The 17,541-nt window shown below is 37.1% G+C and overlaps 23 non-coding genes across 23 annotated transcripts; all 23 read right to left on the bottom strand.

The window, feature by feature from the left end:
* Positions 1-121: 121 nt before the first annotated feature.
* Positions 122-262, bottom strand: LOC145657775 (U4 spliceosomal RNA). The gene has a single exon (XR_014123650.1). It is a non-coding gene; the product is annotated as a U4 spliceosomal RNA (small nuclear RNA).
* Positions 263-897: 635 nt separating this feature from the next.
* On the bottom strand, positions 898-1,038 carry LOC145657814 (U4 spliceosomal RNA). Its single transcript, XR_014123688.1, has one exon. It is a non-coding gene; the product is annotated as a U4 spliceosomal RNA (small nuclear RNA).
* A 634-nt stretch (positions 1,039-1,672) lies between these two features.
* LOC145657706 (U4 spliceosomal RNA) lies at positions 1,673-1,813 on the bottom strand. The gene has a single exon (XR_014123581.1). It is a non-coding gene; the product is annotated as a U4 spliceosomal RNA (small nuclear RNA).
* A 634-nt stretch (positions 1,814-2,447) lies between these two features.
* Positions 2,448-2,588, bottom strand: LOC145657794 (U4 spliceosomal RNA). Its single transcript, XR_014123669.1, has one exon. It is a non-coding gene; the product is annotated as a U4 spliceosomal RNA (small nuclear RNA).
* Positions 2,589-3,222: 634 nt separating this feature from the next.
* On the bottom strand, positions 3,223-3,363 carry LOC145657668 (U4 spliceosomal RNA). The gene has a single exon (XR_014123544.1). It is a non-coding gene; the product is annotated as a U4 spliceosomal RNA (small nuclear RNA).
* A 634-nt stretch (positions 3,364-3,997) lies between these two features.
* Positions 3,998-4,138, bottom strand: LOC145657667 (U4 spliceosomal RNA). The gene has a single exon (XR_014123543.1). It is a non-coding gene; the product is annotated as a U4 spliceosomal RNA (small nuclear RNA).
* Positions 4,139-4,772: 634 nt separating this feature from the next.
* Positions 4,773-4,913, bottom strand: LOC145657792 (U4 spliceosomal RNA). The gene has a single exon (XR_014123667.1). It is a non-coding gene; the product is annotated as a U4 spliceosomal RNA (small nuclear RNA).
* Positions 4,914-5,547: 634 nt separating this feature from the next.
* Positions 5,548-5,688, bottom strand: LOC145657749 (U4 spliceosomal RNA). The gene has a single exon (XR_014123624.1). It is a non-coding gene; the product is annotated as a U4 spliceosomal RNA (small nuclear RNA).
* Positions 5,689-6,322: 634 nt separating this feature from the next.
* On the bottom strand, positions 6,323-6,463 carry LOC145657807 (U4 spliceosomal RNA). Its single transcript, XR_014123681.1, has one exon. It is a non-coding gene; the product is annotated as a U4 spliceosomal RNA (small nuclear RNA).
* Positions 6,464-7,097: 634 nt separating this feature from the next.
* LOC145657705 (U4 spliceosomal RNA) lies at positions 7,098-7,238 on the bottom strand. Its single transcript, XR_014123580.1, has one exon. It is a non-coding gene; the product is annotated as a U4 spliceosomal RNA (small nuclear RNA).
* Positions 7,239-7,872: 634 nt separating this feature from the next.
* Positions 7,873-8,013, bottom strand: LOC145657691 (U4 spliceosomal RNA). Its single transcript, XR_014123566.1, has one exon. It is a non-coding gene; the product is annotated as a U4 spliceosomal RNA (small nuclear RNA).
* A 634-nt stretch (positions 8,014-8,647) lies between these two features.
* On the bottom strand, positions 8,648-8,788 carry LOC145657748 (U4 spliceosomal RNA). The gene has a single exon (XR_014123623.1). It is a non-coding gene; the product is annotated as a U4 spliceosomal RNA (small nuclear RNA).
* A 634-nt stretch (positions 8,789-9,422) lies between these two features.
* Positions 9,423-9,563, bottom strand: LOC145657813 (U4 spliceosomal RNA). Its single transcript, XR_014123687.1, has one exon. It is a non-coding gene; the product is annotated as a U4 spliceosomal RNA (small nuclear RNA).
* Positions 9,564-10,197: 634 nt separating this feature from the next.
* LOC145657704 (U4 spliceosomal RNA) lies at positions 10,198-10,338 on the bottom strand. The gene has a single exon (XR_014123579.1). It is a non-coding gene; the product is annotated as a U4 spliceosomal RNA (small nuclear RNA).
* A 634-nt stretch (positions 10,339-10,972) lies between these two features.
* On the bottom strand, positions 10,973-11,113 carry LOC145657747 (U4 spliceosomal RNA). The gene has a single exon (XR_014123622.1). It is a non-coding gene; the product is annotated as a U4 spliceosomal RNA (small nuclear RNA).
* A 634-nt stretch (positions 11,114-11,747) lies between these two features.
* On the bottom strand, positions 11,748-11,888 carry LOC145657812 (U4 spliceosomal RNA). Its single transcript, XR_014123686.1, has one exon. It is a non-coding gene; the product is annotated as a U4 spliceosomal RNA (small nuclear RNA).
* A 634-nt stretch (positions 11,889-12,522) lies between these two features.
* On the bottom strand, positions 12,523-12,663 carry LOC145657697 (U4 spliceosomal RNA). The gene has a single exon (XR_014123572.1). It is a non-coding gene; the product is annotated as a U4 spliceosomal RNA (small nuclear RNA).
* Positions 12,664-13,298: 635 nt separating this feature from the next.
* Positions 13,299-13,439, bottom strand: LOC145657683 (U4 spliceosomal RNA). The gene has a single exon (XR_014123559.1). It is a non-coding gene; the product is annotated as a U4 spliceosomal RNA (small nuclear RNA).
* A 634-nt stretch (positions 13,440-14,073) lies between these two features.
* Positions 14,074-14,214, bottom strand: LOC145657703 (U4 spliceosomal RNA). Its single transcript, XR_014123578.1, has one exon. It is a non-coding gene; the product is annotated as a U4 spliceosomal RNA (small nuclear RNA).
* Positions 14,215-14,848: 634 nt separating this feature from the next.
* On the bottom strand, positions 14,849-14,989 carry LOC145657674 (U4 spliceosomal RNA). The gene has a single exon (XR_014123550.1). It is a non-coding gene; the product is annotated as a U4 spliceosomal RNA (small nuclear RNA).
* Positions 14,990-15,624: 635 nt separating this feature from the next.
* On the bottom strand, positions 15,625-15,765 carry LOC145657702 (U4 spliceosomal RNA). Its single transcript, XR_014123577.1, has one exon. It is a non-coding gene; the product is annotated as a U4 spliceosomal RNA (small nuclear RNA).
* Positions 15,766-16,398: 633 nt separating this feature from the next.
* Positions 16,399-16,539, bottom strand: LOC118240998 (U4 spliceosomal RNA). The gene has a single exon (XR_004775771.2). It is a non-coding gene; the product is annotated as a U4 spliceosomal RNA (small nuclear RNA).
* A 634-nt stretch (positions 16,540-17,173) lies between these two features.
* Positions 17,174-17,314, bottom strand: LOC145657701 (U4 spliceosomal RNA). The gene has a single exon (XR_014123576.1). It is a non-coding gene; the product is annotated as a U4 spliceosomal RNA (small nuclear RNA).
* Between the last annotated feature and the right edge of the window lie 227 nt (positions 17,315-17,541).

Raw genomic sequence — 17,541 nt, 5'->3', positions numbered from 1 at the left:
ACAAAATCTCTCCAGCACAAACATAAGAAAGCAATAAACAGAAGAACAACCAACAATAACACTATGACTTTCCAAACAAAAAACAAATCAGTAACAATAATGACTTTCACAATTTGACAAGCCTCCAAAGAGACTAGCAAAAATTGCCATGGCTGACTATTTTTCAAGTCATCCAAGCAGGGTATTGGGTAAAGTTTTCAACCAGCAATGATCATGCTTCGGATAAACCTCATAAGGTACGATATTGCCTCTGCAAAAGAATAAGACAGCAATCCAGAAGGAAAAGTACATAGGATCTGCACAGAGAAACTCATGAATGGAATCTGTTTTGACATCATGCACAAATGAATTGCTGTATGTTCAAGTAGCCAAAAAACATCAAATGTATAAATATCATTTTGGGGGGAAGCTATAGTCATGATCAAACTAATGGCATAAAAAAAACAATAATGCATGGGCAACAGCAAAAAGGATCATAGGAATTATAGCACTGTAAAGGCGGAGTCAAGTAGGGAACAATGAGTACAGGAGGAATGAAATATGGAACATCATGTGTATGCTGCCCATACAAGTGAGTACAGGCATTTGCCAGGGTAAATAATAGCTCAAGAAGCCAGCAGACAGACAGGAGTCACTTGCCATTAAGATACCATCATTCCCATATTATCTCAACAAAACAAAAAAAGAATCAACTAAACTGCTCAAGAAATATAATGGGATTGTAAACTTGCATAGACTGTGCACCCAACACAGTGGACAGTGAATTATAAAAACAAACAAAATCTCTCCAGCACAAACATAAGAAAGCAATAAACAGAAGAACAACCAACAATAACACTATGACTTTCCAAACAAAAAACAAATCAGTAACAATAATGACTTTCACAATTTGACAAGTCTCCAAAGAGACTAGCAAAAATTGCCATGGCTGACTATTTTCCAAGTCATCCAAGCGGGGTATTGGGTAAAGTTTTCAACCAGCAATGATCACGCTTCGGATAAACCTCATAAGCTACGATATTGCCTCTGCGAAAGAATAAGGCAGCAATCCAGAAGGAAAAGTACATAGGATCTGCACAGAGAAACTCAAGAATTGAATTTGTTTTGACATCATGCACAAATGAATTGCTGTATGTTCAAGTAGCCAAAAAACATCAAATGTATAAATATCATTTTGGGGGGAAGCTATAGTCATGATCAAACTAATGGCATAAAAAAACAATAATGCATGGGCAACAGCAAAAAGGATCATGGGAATTATAGCATTATAAAGGCGGAGTCAAGGAGGGAACAATGAGTACAGGAGGAATGAAATATGGAACATCATGTGGATGCTGCTCATACAAGTGAGTACAGGCATTTGCCAGGGTAAATAATAGCTCAAGAAGCCAGCAGACAGAAAGGAGTCACTTGCCATTAAGATACCATCATTCCCATATTATCTCAACAAAACAAAAAAAGAATCAACTAAACTGCTCAAGAAATATAATGGGATTGTAAACTTGCATAGACTGTGCACCCAACACAGTGGACAGTGAATTATAAAAACAAACAAAATCTCACCAGCACAAACAGAAGAAAGCAATAAACAGAAAAACAACCAACAATAACACTATGACTTTCCAAACAAAAAACAAATCAGTAACAATAATGACTTTCACAATTTGACAAGTCTCCAAGGAGACTAGCAAAAATTGCCATGGCTGACTATTTTTCAAGTCATCCAAGCAGGGTATTGGGTAAAGTTTTCAAACAGCAATGATCACGCTTCGGATAAACCTCATAAGCTACGATATTGCCTCTGCGAAAGAATAAGACAGCAATCCAGAAGGAAAAGTACATAGGATCCGCACAGAGAAACTCATGAATGGAATCTGTTTTGACATCATGCACAAATGAATTGCTGTATGTTCAAGTAGCCAAAAAACATCAAATGTATAAATATCATTTTGGGGGGAAGCTATAGTCATGATCAAACTAATGGCATAAAAAAACAATAATGCATGGGCAACAGCAAAAAGGATCATGGAAATTATAGCACTGTAAAGGCGGAGTCAAGGAGGGAACAATGAGTACAGGAGGAATGAAATATGGAACATCATGTGCATGCTGCCCATACAAGTGAGTACAGGCATTTGCCAGGGTAAATAATAGCTCAAGAAGCCAGCAGACAGAAAGGAGTCACTTGCCATTAAGATACCATCATTCCCATATTATCTCAACAAAACAAAAAAAGAATCAACTAAACTGCTCAAGAAATATAATGGGATTGTAAACTTGCATAGACTGTGCACCCAACACAGTGGACAGTGAATTATAAAAACAAACAAAATCTCTCCAGCACAAACATAAGAAAGCAATAAACAGAAGAACAACCAACAATAACACTATGACTTTCCAAACAAAAAACAAATCAGTAACAATAATGACTTTCACAATTTGACAGGTCTCCAAAGAGACTAGCAAAAATTGCCATGGCTGACTATTTTTCAAGTCATCCAAGCGGGGTATTGGGTAAAGTTTTCAACCAGCAATGATCACGCTTCGGATAAACCTCATAAGCTACGATATTGCCTCTGCGAAAGAATAAGACAGCAATCCAGAAGGAAAAGTACATAGGATCTGCACAGAGAAACTCATGAATGGAATCTGTTTTGACATCATGCACAAATGAATTGCTGTATGTTCAAGTAGCCAAAAAACATCAAATGTATAAATATCATTTTGGGGGGAAGCTATAGTCATGATCAAACTAATGGCATAAAAAAACAATAATGCATGGGCAACAGCAAAAAGGATCATGGGAATTATAGCACTGTAAAGGCGGAGTCAAGGAGGGAACAATGAGTACAGGAGGAATGAAATATGGAACATCATGTGCATGCTGCCCATACAAGTGAGTACAGGCATTTGCCAGGGTAAATAATAGCTCAAGAAGCCAGCAGACAGACAGGAGTCACTTGCCATTAAGATACCATCATTCCCATATTATCTCAACAAAACAAAAAAAGAATCAACTAAACTGCTCAAGAAATATAATGGGATTGTAAACTTGCATAGACTGTGCACTCAACACAGTGGACAGTGAATTATAAAAACAAACAAAATCTCTCCAGCACAAACATAAGAAAGCAATAAACAGAAGAACAACCAACAAAAACACTATGACTTTCCAAACAAAAAACAAATCAGTAACAATAATGACTTTCACAATTTGACAAGTCTCCAAAGAGACTAGCAAAAATTGCCATGGCTGACTATTTTTCAAGTCATCCAAGCAGGGTATTGGGTAAAGTTTTCAACCAGCAATGATCACGCTTCGGATAAACCTCATAAGCTACGATATTGCCTCTGCGAAAGAATAAGACAACAATCCAGAAGGAAAAGTACATAGGATCTGCACAGAGAAACTCATGAATGGAATCTGTTTTGACATCATGCACAAATGAATTGCTGTATGTTCAAGTAACCAAAAAACATCAAATGTATAAATATCATTTTGGGGGGAAGCTATAGTCATGATCAAACTAATGGCATAAAAAAACAATAATGCATGGGCAACAGCAAAAAGGATCATGGGAATTATAGCACTGTAAAGGCGGAGTCAAGTAGGGAACAATGAGTACAGGAGGAATGAAATATGGAACATCATGTGCATGCTGCCCATACAAGTGAGTACAGGCATTTGCCAGGGTAAATAATAGCTCAAGAAGCCAGCAGACAGACAGGAGTCACTTGCCATTAAGATACCATCATTCCCAAATTACCTCAACAAAACAAAAAAAGAATCAACTAAACTGCTCAAGAAATATAATGGGATTGTAAACTTGCATAGACTGTGCAGCCAACTCAGTGGACAGTGAATTATAAAAACAAACAAAATCTCTCCAGCACAAACAGAAGAAAGCAATAAACAGAAGAACAACCAACAATAACACTATCACTTTCCAAACAAAAAACAAATCAGTAACAATAATGACTTTCACAATTTGACAAGTCTCCAAAGAGACTAGCAAAAATTGCCATGGCTGACTATTTTTCAAGTCATCCAAGCAGGGTATTGGGTAAAGTTTTCAACCAGCAATGATCACGCTTCGGATAAACCTCATAAGCTACGATATTGCCTCTGCGAAAGAATAAGACAACAATCCAGAAGGAAAAGTACATAGGATCTGCACAGAGAAACTCATGAATGGAATCTGTTTTGACATCATGCACAAATGAATTGCTGTATGTTCAAGTAACCAAAAAACATCAAATGTATAAATATCATTTTGGGGGGAAGCTATAGTCATGATCAAACTAATGGCATAAAAAAACAATAATGCATGGGCAACAGCAAAAAGGATCATGGGAATTATAGCATTATAAAGGCGGAGTCAAGGAGGGAACAATGAGTACAGGAGGAATGAAATATGGAACATCATGTGCATGCTGCCCATACAAGTGTGTACAGGCATTTGCCAGGGTAAATAATAGCTCAAGAAACCAGCAGACAGACAGGAGTCACTTGCCATTAAGATACCATCATTCCCAAATTACCTCAACAAAACAAAAAAAGAATCAACTAAACTGCTCAAGAAATATAATGGGATTGTAAACTTGCATAGACTGTGCAGCCAACTCAGTGGACAGTGAATTATAAAAACAAACAAAATCTCTCCAGCACAAACAGAAGAAAGCATTAAACAGAAGAACAACCAACAATAACACTATCACTTTCCAAACAAAAAACAAATCAGTAACAATAATGACTTTCACAATTCGACAAGTCTCCAAAGAGACTAGCAAAAATCGCCATAGCTGACTATTTTTCAAGTCATCCAAGCGGGGTATTGGGTAAAGTTTTCAACCAGCAATGATCATGCTTCGGATAAACCTCATAAGGTACGATATTGCATCTGCAAAAGAATAAGACAGCAATCCAGAAGGAAAAGTACATAGGATCTGCACAGAGAAACTCAAGAATGGAATCTGTTTTGACATCATGCACAAATGAATTGCTGTATGTTCAAGTAGCCAAAAAACATCAAATGTATAAATATCATTTTGGGGGGAAGCTATAGTCATGATCAAACTAATGGCATAAAAAAACAATAATGCATGGGCAACAGCAAAAAGGATCATGGGAATTATAGCACTGTAAAGGCGGAGTCAAGGAGGGAACAATGAGTACAGGAGGAATGAAATATGGAACATCATGTGCATGCTGCCCATACAAGTGAGTACAGGCATTTGCCAGGGTAAATAATAGCTCAAGAAGCCAGCAGACAGAAAGGAGTCACTTGCCATTAAGATACCATCATTCCCATATTATCTCAACAAAACAAAAAAAGAATCAACTAAACTGCTCAAGAAATATAATGGGATTGTAAACTTGCATAGACTGTGCACCCAACACAGTGGACAGTGAATTATAAAAACAAACAAAATCTCTCCAGCACAAACATAAGAAAGCAATAAACAGAAGAACAACCAACAATAACACTATGACTTTCCAAACAAAAAACAAATCAGTAACAATAATGACTTTCACAATTTGACAAGTCTCCAAAGAGACTAGCAAAAATTGCCATGGCTGACTATTTTTCAAGTCATCCAAGCAGGGTATTGGGTAAAGTTTTCAACCAGCAATGATCATGCTTCGGATAAACCTCATAAGGTACGATATTGCCTCTGCAAAAGAATAAGACAGCAATCCAGAAGGAAAAGTACATAGGATCTGCACAGAGAAACTCATGAATGGAATCTGTTTTGACATCATGCACAAATGAATTGCTGTATGTTCAAGTAGCCAAAAAACATCAAATGTATAAATATCATTTTGGGGGGAAGCTATAGTCATGATCAAACTAATGGCATAAAAAAACAATAATGCATGGGCAACAGCAAAAAGGATCATAGGAATTATAGCACTGTAAAGGCAGAGTCAAGTAGGGAACAATGAGTACAGGAGGAATGAAATATGGAACATCATGTGCATGCTGCCCATACAAGTGAGTACAGGCATTTGCCAGGGTAAATAATAGCTCAAGAAGCCAGCAGACAGACAGGAGTCACTTGCCATTAAGATACCATCATTCCCATATTATCTCAACAAAACAAAAAAAGAATCAACTAAACTGCTCAAGAAATATAATGGGATTGTAAACTTGCATAGACTGTGCACCCAACACAGTGGACAGTGAATTATAAAAACAAACAAAATCTCTCCAGCACAAACATAAGAAAGCAATAAACAGAAGAACAACCAACAATAACACTATGACTTTCCAAAAAAAAAACAAATCAGTAACAATAATGACTTTCACAATTTGACAAGTCTCCAAAGAGACTAGCAAAAATTGCCATGGCTGACTATTTTCCAAGTCATCCAAGCGGGGTATTGGGTAAAGTTTTCAACCAGCAATGATCACGCTTCGGATAAACCTCATAAGCTACGATATTGCCTCTGCGAAAAAATAAGGCAGCAATCCAGAAGGAAAAGTACATAGGATCTGCACAGAGAAACTCAAGAATTGAATTTGTTTTGACATCATGCACAAATGAATTGCTGTATGTTCAAGTAGCCAAAAAACATCAAATGTATAAATATCATTTTGGGGGGAAGCTATAGTCATGATCAAACTAATGGCATAAAAAAACAATAATGCATGGGCAACAGCAAAAAGGATCATGGGAATTATAGCATTATAAAGGCGGAGTCAAGGAGGGAACAATGAGTACAGGAGGAATGAAATATGGAACATCATGTGGATGCTGCTCATACAAGTGAGTACAGGCATTTGCCAGGGTAAATAATAGCTCAAGAAGGCAGCAGACAGAAAGGAGTCACTTGCCATTAAGATACCATCATTCCCATATTATCTCAACAAAACAAAAAAAGAATCAACTAAACTGCTCAAGAAATATAATGGGATTGTAAACTTGCATAGACTGTGCACCCAACACAGTGGACAGTGAATTATAAAAACAAACAAAATCTCACCAGCACAAACAGAAGAAAGCAATAAACAGAAAAACAACCAACAATAACACTATGACTTTCCAAACAAAAAACAAATCAGTAACAATAATGACTTTCACAATTTGACAAGTCTCCAAGGAGACTAGCAAAAATTGCCATGGCTGACTATTTTTCAAGTCATCCAAGCAGGGTATTGGGTAAAGTTTTCAAACAGCAATGATCACGCTTCGGATAAACCTCATAAGCTACGATATTGCCTCTGCGAAAGAATAAGACAGCAATCCAGAAGGAAAAGTACATAGGATCCGCACAGAGAAACTCATGAATGGAATCTGTTTTGACATCATGCACAAATGAATTGCTGTATGTTCAAGTAGCCAAAAAACATCAAATGTATAAATATCATTTTGGGGGGAAGCTATAGTCATGATCAAACTAATGGCATAAAAAAACAATAATGCATGGGCAACAGCAAAAAGGATCATGGAAATTATAGCACTGTAAAGGCGGAGTCAAGGAGGGAACAATGAGTACAGGAGGAATGAAATATGGAACATCATGTGCATGCTGCCCATACAAGTGAGTACAGGCATTTGCCAGGGTAAATAATAGCTCAAGAAGCCAGCAGACAGAAAGGAGACACTTGCCATTAAGATACCATCATTCCCAAATTACCTCAACAAAACAAAAAAAGAATCAACTAAACTGCTCAAGAAATATAATGGGATTGTAAACTTGCATAGACTGTGCACCCAACACAGTGGACAGTGAATTATAAAAACAAACAAAATCTCACCAGCACAAACACAAGAAAGCAATAAACAGAAGAACAACCAACAATAACACTATGACTTTCCAAACAAAAAACAAATCAGTAACAATAATGACTTTCACAATTTGACAAGTCTCCAAAGAGACTAGCAAAAATTGCCATGGCTGACTATTTTCCAAGTCATCCAAGCGGGGTATTGGGTAAAGTTTTCAACCAGCAATGATCACGCTTCGGATAAACCTCATAAGATACGATATTGCCTCTGCGAAAAAATAAGACAGCAATTCAGAAGGAAAAGTACATAGGATCTGCACAGAGAAACTCATGAATGGAATCTTTTTTGACATCATGCACAAATGAATTGCTGTATGTTCAAGTAGCCAAAAAACATCAAATGTATAAATATCATTTTGGGGGGAAGCTATAGTCATGATCAAACTAATGGCATAAAAAAACAATAATGCATGGGCAACAGCAAAAAGGATCATGGGAATTATAGCACTGTAAAGGCGGAGTCAAGGAGGGAACAATGAGTACAGGAGGAATGAAATATGGAACATCATGTGCATGCTGCCCATACAAGTGAGTACAGGCATTTGCCAGGGTAAATAATAGCTCAAGAAGCCAGCAGACAGAAAGGAGTCACTTGCCATTAAGATACCATCATTCCCATATTATCTCAACAAAACAAAAAAAGAATCAACTAAACTGCTCAAGAAATATAATGGGATTGTAAACTTGCATAGACTGTGCACCCAACACAGTGGACAGTGAATTATAAAAACAAACAAAATCTCTCCAGCACAAACATAAGAAAGCAATAAACAGAAGAACAACCAACAATAACACTATGACTTTCCAAACAAAAAACAAATCAGTAACAATAATGACTTTCACAATTTGACAAGTCTCCAAAGAGACTAGCAAAAATTGCCATGGCTGACTATTTTTCAAGTCATCCAAGCAGGGTATTGGGTAAAGTTTTCAACCAGCAATGATCATGCTTCGGATAAACCTCATAAGGTACGATATTGCCTCTGCAAAAGAATAAGACAGCAATCCAGAAGGAAAAGTACATAGGATCTGCACAGAGAAACTCATGAATGGAATCTGTTTTGACATCATGCACAAATGAATTGCTGTATGTTCAAGTAGCCAAAAAACATCAAATGTATAAATATCATTTTGGGGGGAAGCTATAGTCATGATCAAACTAATGGCATAAAAAAACAATAATGCATGGGCAACAGCAAAAAGGATCATAGGAATTATAGCACTGTAAAGGCGGAGTCAAGTAGGGAACAATGAGTACAGGAGGAATGAAATATGGAACATCATGTGCATGCTGCCCATACAAGTGAGTACAGGCATTTGCCAGGGTAAATAATAGCTCAAGAAGCCAGCAGACAGACAGGAGTCACTTGCCATTAAGATACCATCATTCCCATATTATCTCAACAAAACAAAAAAAGAATCAACTAACCTGCTCAAGAAATATAATGGGATTGTAAACTTGCATAGACTGTGCACCCAACACAGTGGACAGTGAATTATAAAAACAAACAAAATCTCTCCAGCACAAACATAAGAAAGCAATAAACAGAAGAACAACCAACAATAACACTATGACTTTCCAAACAAAAAACAAATCAGTAACAATAATGACTTTCACAATTTGACAAGTCTCCAAAGAGACTAGCAAAAATTGCCATGGCTGACTATTTTCCAAGTCATCCAAGCGGGGTATTGGGTAAAGTTTTCAACCAGCAATGATCACGCTTCGGATAAACCTCATAAGCTACGATATTGCCTCTGCGAAAGAATAAGGCAGCAATCCAGAAGGAAAAGTACATAGGATCTGCACAGAGAAACTCAAGAATTGAATTTGTTTTGACATCATGCACAAATGAATTGCTGTATGTTCAAGTAGCCAAAAAACATCAAATGTATAAATATCATTTTGGGGGGAAGCTATAGTCATGATCAAACTAATGGCATAAAAAAACAATAATGCATGGGCAACAGCAAAAAGGATCATGGGAATTATAGCATTATAAAGGCGGAGTCAAGGAGGGAACAATGAGTACAGGAGGAATGAAATATGGAACATCATGTGGATGCTGCTCATACAAGTGAGTACAGGCATTTGCCAGGGTAAATAATAGCTCAAGAAGCCAGCAGACAGAAAGGAGTCACTTGCCATTAAGATACCATCATTCCCATATTATCTCAACAAAACAAAAAAAGAATCAACTAAACTGCTCAAGAAATATAATGGGATTGTAAACTTGCATAGACTGTGCACCCAACACAGTGGACAGTGAATTATAAAAACAAACAAAATCTCACCAGCACAAACAGAAGAAAGCAATAAACAGAAAAACAACCAACAATAACACTATGACTTTCCAAACAAAAAACAAATCAGTAACAATAATGACTTTCACAATTTGACAAGTCTCCAAGGAGACTAGCAAAAATTGCCATGGCTGACTATTTTTCAAGTCATCCAAGCAGGGTATTGGGTAAAGTTTTCAAACAGCAATGATCACGCTTCGGATAAACCTCATAAGCTACGATATTGCCTCTGCGAAAGAATAAGACAGCAAACCAGAAGGAAAAGTACATAGGATCCGCACAGAGAAACTCATGAATGGAATCTGTTTTGACATCATGCACAAATGAATTGCTGTATGTTCAAGTAGCCAAAAAACATCAAATGTATAAATATCATTTTGGGGGGAAGCTATAGTCATGATCAAACTAATGGCATAAAAAAACAATAATGCATGGGCAACAGCAAAAAGGATCATGGAAATTATAGCACTGTAAAGGCGGAGTCAAGGAGGGAACAATGAGTACAGGAGGAATGAAATATGGAACATCATGTGCATGCTGCCCATACAAGTGAGTACAGGCATTTGCCAGGGTAAATAATAGCTCAAGAAGCCAGCAGACAGAAAGGAGACACTTGCCATTAAGATACCATCATTCCCAAATTACCTCAACAAAACAAAAAAAGAATCAACTAAACTGCTCAAGAAATATAATGGGATTGTAAACTTGCATAGACTGTGCACCCAACACAGTGGACAGTGAATTATAAAAACAAACAAAATCTCACCAGCACAAACACAAGAAAGCAATAAACAGAAGAACAACCAACAATAACACTATGACTTTCCAAACAAAAAACAAATCAGTAACAATAATGACTTTCACAATTTGACAAGTCTCCAAAGAGACTAGCAAAAATTGCCATGGCTGACTATTTTTCAAGTCATCCAAGCAGGGTATTGGGTAAAGTTTTCAACCAGCAATGATCATGCTTCGGATAAACCTCATAAGGTACGATATTGCCTCTGCAAAAGAATAAGACAGCAATCCAGAAGGAAAAGTACATAGGATCTGCACAGAGAAACTCATGAATGGAATCTGTTTTGACATCATGCACAAATGAATTGCTGTATGTTCAAGTAGCCAAAAAACATCAAATGTATAAATATCATTTTGGGGGGAAGCTATAGTCATGATCAAACTAATGGCATAAAAAAACAATAATGCATGGGCAACAGCAAAAAGGATCATAGGAATTATAGCACTGTAAAGGCGGAGTCAAGTAGGGAACAATGAGTACAGGAGGAATGAAATATGGAACATCATGTGCATGCTGCCCATACAAGTGAGTACAGGCATTTGCCAGGGTAAATAATAGCTCAAGAAGCCAGCAGACAGACAGGAGTCACTTGCCATTAAGATACCATCATTCCCATATTATCTCAACAAAACAAAAAAAGAATCAACTAAACTGCTCAACAAATATAATGGGATTGTAAACTTGCATAGACTGTGCACCCAACACAGTGGACAGTGAATTATAAAAACAAACAAAATCTCTCCAGCACAAACATAAGAAAGCAATAAACAGAAGAACAACCAACAATAACACTATGACTTTCCAAACAAAAAACAAATCAGTAACAATAATGACTTTCACAATTTGACAAGTCTCCAAAGAGACTAGCAAAAATTGCCATGGCTGACTATTTTCCAAGTCATCCAAGCGGGGTATTGGGTAAAGTTTTCAACCAGCAATGATCACGCTTCGGATAAACCTCATAAGCTACGATATTGCCTCTGCGAAAGAATAAGACAGCAATCCAGAAGGAAAAGTACATAGGATCCGCACAGAGAAACTCATGAATGGAATCTGTTTTGACATCATGCACAAATGAATTGCTGTATGTTCAAGTAGCCAAAAAACATCAAATGTATAAATATCATTTTGGGGGGAAGCTATAGTCATGATCAAACTAATGGCATAAAAAAACAATAATGCATGGGCAACAGCAAAAAGGATCATGGAAATTATAGCACTGTAAAGGCGGAGTCAAGGAGGGAACAATGAGTACAGGAGGAATGAAATATGGAACATCATGTGCATGCTGCCCATACAAGTGAGTACAGGCATTTGCCAGGGTAAATAATAGCTCAAGAAGCCAGCAGACAGAAAGGAGACACTTGCCATTAAGATACCATCATTCCCAAATTACCTCAACAAAACAAAAAAAGAATCAACTAAACTGCTCAAGAAATATAATGGGATTGTAAACTTGCATAGACTGTGCACCCAACACAGTGGACAGTGAATTATAAAAACAAACAAAATCTCACCAGCACAAACACAAGAAAGCAATAAACAGAAGAACAACCAACAATAACACTATGACTTTCCAAACAAAAAACAAATCAGTAACAATAACGACTTTCACAATTTGACAAGTCTCCAAAGAGACTAGCAAAAATTGCCATGGCTGACTATGTTTCAAGTCATCCAAGCGGGGTATTGGGTAAAGTTTTCAACCAGCAATGATCACACTTCGGATAAACCTCATAAGCTACGATATTGCCTCTACGAAAGAATAAGACAGCAATCCAGAAGGAAAAGTACATAGGATCCGCACAGAGAAACTCATGAATGGAATCTGTTTTGACATCATGCACAAATGAATTGCTGTATGTTCAAGTAGCCAAAAAACATCAAATGTATAAATATCATTTTGGGGGGAAGCTATAGTCATGATCAAACTAATGGCATAAAAAAACAATAATGCATGGGCAACAGCAAAAAGGATCATGGGAATTATAGCACTGTAAAGGCGGAGTCAAAGTAGGGAACAATGAGTGCAGGAGGAATGAAATATGGAACATCATGTGGATGCTGCCCATACAAGTGAGTACAGGCATTTGCCAGGGTAAATAATAGCTCAAGAAGCCAGCAGACAGAAAGGAGTCACTTGCCATTAAGATACCATCATTCCCATATTATCTCAACAAAACAAAAAAAGAATCAACTAAACTGCTCAAGAAATATAATGGGATTGTAAACTTGCATAGACTGTGCACCCAACACAGTGGACAGTGAATTATAAAAACAAACAAAATCTCTCCAGCACAAACATAAGAAAGCAATAAACAAAAGAACAACCAACAATAACACTATGACTTTCCAAACAAAAAACAAATCAGTAACAATAATGACTTTCACAATTTGACAAGTCTCCAAAGAGACTAGCAAAAATTGCCATGGCTGACTATTTTCCAAGTCATCCAAGCGGGGTATTGCGTAAAGTTTTCAACCAGCAATGATCACGCTTCGGATAAACCTCATAAGCTACGATATTGCCTCTGCGAAAGAATAAGGCAGCAATCCAGAAGGAAAAGTACATAGGATCTGCACAGAGAAACTCAAGAATTGAATTTGTTTTGACATCATGCACAAATGAATTGCTGTATGTTCAAGTAGCCAAAAAACATCAAATGTATAAATATCATTTTGGGGGGAAGCTATAGTCATGATCAAACTAATGGCATAAAAAAACAATAATGCATGGGCAACAGCAAAAAGGATCATGGGAATTATAGCATTATAAAGGCGGAGTCAAGGAGGGAACAATGAGTACAGGAGGAATGAAATATGGAACATCATGTGGATGCTGCTCATACAAGTGAGTACAGGCATTTGCCAGGGTAAATAATAGCTCAAGAAGCCAGCAGACAGAAAGGAGTCACTTGCCATTAAGATACCATCATTCCCATATTATCTCAACAAAACAAAAAAAGAATCAACTAAACTGCTCAAGAAATATAATGGGATTGTAAACTTGCATAGACTGTGCACCCAACACAGTGGACAGTGAATTATAAAAACAAACAAAATCTCACCAGCACAAACAGAAGAAAGCAATAAACAGAAAAACAACCAACAATAACACTATGACTTTCCAAACAAAAAACAAATCAGTAACAATAATGACTTTCACAATTTGACAAGTCTCCAAGGAGACTAGCAAAAATTGCCATGGCTGACTATTTTTCAAGTCATCCAAGCAGGGTATTGGGTAAAGTTTTCAAACAGCAATGATCACGCTTCGGATAAACCTCATAAGCTACGATATTGCCTCTGCGAAAGAATAAGACAGCAATCCAGAAGGAAAAGTACATAGGATCCGCACAGAGAAACTCATGAATGGAATCTGTTTTGACATCATGCACAAATGAATTGCTGTATGTTCAAGTAGCCAAAAAACATCAAATGTATAAATATCATTTTGGGGGGAAGCTATAGTCATGATCAAACTAATGGCATAAAAAAACAATAATGCATGGGCAACAGCAAAAAGGATCATGGGAATTATAGCACTGTAAAGGCGGAGTCAAGGAGGGAACAATGAGTACAGGAGGAATGAAATATGGAACATCATGTGCATGCTGCCCATACAAGTGAGTACAGGCATTTGCCAGGGTAAATAATAGCTCAAGAAGCCAGCAGACAGAAAGGAGACACTTGCCATTAAGATACCATCATTCCCAAATTACCTCAACAAAACAAAAAAAGAATCAACTAAACTGCTCAAGAAATATAATGGGATTGTAAACTTGCATAGACTGTGCACCCAACACAGTGGACAGTGAATTATAAAAACAAACAAAATCTCACCAGCACAAACACAAGAAAGCAATAAACAGAAGAACAACCAACAATAACACTATGACTTTCCAAACAAAAAACAAATCAGTAACAATAACGACTTTCACAATTTGACAAGTCTCCAAAGAGACTAGCAAAAATTGCCATGGCTGACTATGTTTCAAGTCATCCAAGCGGGGTATTGGGTAAAGTTTTCAACCAGCAATGATCACGCTTCGGATAAACCTCATAAGCTACGATATTGCCTCTACGAAAGAATAAGACAGCAATCCAGAAGGAAAAGTAGATAGGATCTGCACAGAGAAACTCATGAATGGAATCTGTTTTGACATCATGCACAAATGAATTGCTGTATGTTCAAGTAGCCAAAAAACATCAAATGTATAAATATCATTTTGGGGGGAAGCTATAGTCATGATCAAACTAATGGCATAAAAAAACAATAATGCATGGGCAACAGCAAAAAGGATCATGGGAATTATAGCACTGTAAAGGCGGAGTCAAAGTAGGGAACAATGAGTGCAGGAGGAATGAAATATGGAAAATCATGTGGATGCTGCTCATACAAGTGAGTACAGGCATTTGCCAGGGTAAATAATAGCTCAAGAAGCCAGCAGACAGAAAGGAGACACTTGCCATTAAGATACCATCATTCCCAAATTACCTCAACAAAACAAAAAAAGAATCAACTAAACTGCTCAAGAAATATAATGGGATTTTAAACTTGCATAGACAGTGCACCAAACACAGTGGACAGTGAATTATAAAAACAAACAAAATCTCACCAGCACAAACAGAAGAAAGCAATAAACAGAAGAACAACCAACAATAACACTATGACTTTCCAAACAAAAAACAAATCAGTAACAATAATGACTTTCACAATTTGACAAGTCTCCAAGGAGACTAGCAAAAATTGCCATGGCTGACTATTTTTCAAGTCATCCAAGCAGGGTATTGGGTAAAGTTTTCAAACAGCAATGATCACGCTTCGGATAAACCTCATAAGCTACGATATTGCCTCTGCGAAAGAATAAGACAGCAATCCAGAAGGAAAAGTACATAGGATCTGCACAGAGAAACTCATGAATGGAATCTGTTTTGACATCATGCACAAATGAATTGCTGTATGTTCAAGCAGCCAAAAAACATCAAATGTATAAATATCATTTTGGGGGGAAGCTATAGTCATGATCAAACTAATGGCATAAAAAAACAATAATGCATGGGCAACAGCAAAAAGGATCATGGGAATTATAGCACTGTAAAGGCGGAGTCAAGTAGGGAACAATGAGTACAGGAGGAATGAAATATGGAACATCATGTGGATGCTGCTCATACAAGTGAGTACAGGCATTTGCCAGGGTAAATAATAGCTCAAGAAGCCAGCAGACAGAAAGGAGTCACTTGCCATTAAGATACCATCATTCCGATATTGTCTCAACAAAACAAAAAAGAATCAACTAAACTGCTCAGGAAATATAATGGGACTATAAACTTGCATAGACTGTGCACCAAACACAGTGGACAGTGAATTATAAAAACAAACAAAATCTCACCAGCACAAACAGAAGAAAGCAATAAACAGAAGAACAACCAACAATAACACTATGACTTTCCAAACAAAAAACAAATCAGTAACAATAATGACTTTCACAATTTGACAAGTCTCCAAAGAGACTAGCAAAAATTGCCATGGCTGACTATTTTTCAAGTCATCCAAGCAGGGTATTGGGTAAAGTTTTCAAACAGCAATGATCACGCTTCGGATAAACCTCATAAGCTACGATATTGCCTCTGCGAAAGAATAAGACAGCAATCCAGAAGGAAAAGTACATAGGATCCGCACAGAGAAACTCATGAATGGAATCTGTTTTGACATCATGCACAAATGAATTGCTGTATGTTCAAGTAGCCAAAAAACATCAAATGTATAAATATCATTTTGGGGGGAAGCTATAGTCATGATCAAACTAATGGCATAAAAAAACAATAATGCATGGGCAACAGCAAAAAGGATCATGGGAATTATAGCACTGTAAAGGCGGAGTCAAGGAGGGAACAATGAGTACAGGAGGAATGAAATATGGAACATCATGTGCATGCTGCCCATACAAGTGTGTACAGGCATTTGCCAGGGTAAATAATAGCTCAAGAAGCCAGCAGACAGACAGGAGTCACTTGCCATTAAGATACCATCATTCCCAAATTACCTCAACAAAACAAAAAAAGAATCAACTAAACTGCTCAAGAAATATAATGGGATTGTAAACTTGCATAGACTGTGCACCCAACACAGTGGACAGTGAATTATAAAAACAAACAAAATCTCACCAGCACAAACAGAAGAAAGCAATAAACAGAAAAACAACCAACAATAACACTATGACTTTCCAAACAAAAAACAAATCAGTAACAATAATGACTTTCACAATTTGACAAGTCTCCAAGGAGACTAGCAAAAATTGCCATGGCTGACTATTTTTCAAGTCATCCAAGCAGGGTATTGGGTAAAGTTTTCAAACAGCAATGATCACGCTTCGGATAAACCTCATAAGCTACGATATTGCCTCTGCGAAAGAATAAGACAGCAATCCAGAAGGAAAAGTACATAGGATCCGCACAGAGAAACTCATGAATGGAATCTGTTTTGACATCATGCACAAATGAATTGCTGTATGTTCAAGTAGCCAAAAAACATCAAATGTATAAATATCATTTTGGGGGGAAGCTATAGTCATGATCAAACTAATGGCATAAAAAAACAATAATGCATGGGCAACAGCAAAAAGGATCATGGAAATTATAGCA

This window comes from Electrophorus electricus, chromosome 4 (genome assembly GCF_041902795.1).
Source record: "Electrophorus electricus isolate QZ-2024a chromosome 4, ASM4190279v1, whole genome shotgun sequence".
NCBI lineage: Eukaryota > Metazoa > Chordata > Actinopteri > Gymnotiformes > Gymnotidae > Electrophorus > Electrophorus electricus.
Note: the sequence above shows the minus strand (reverse complement) of the source record. Positions and strands in the feature narration are given on the sequence as shown.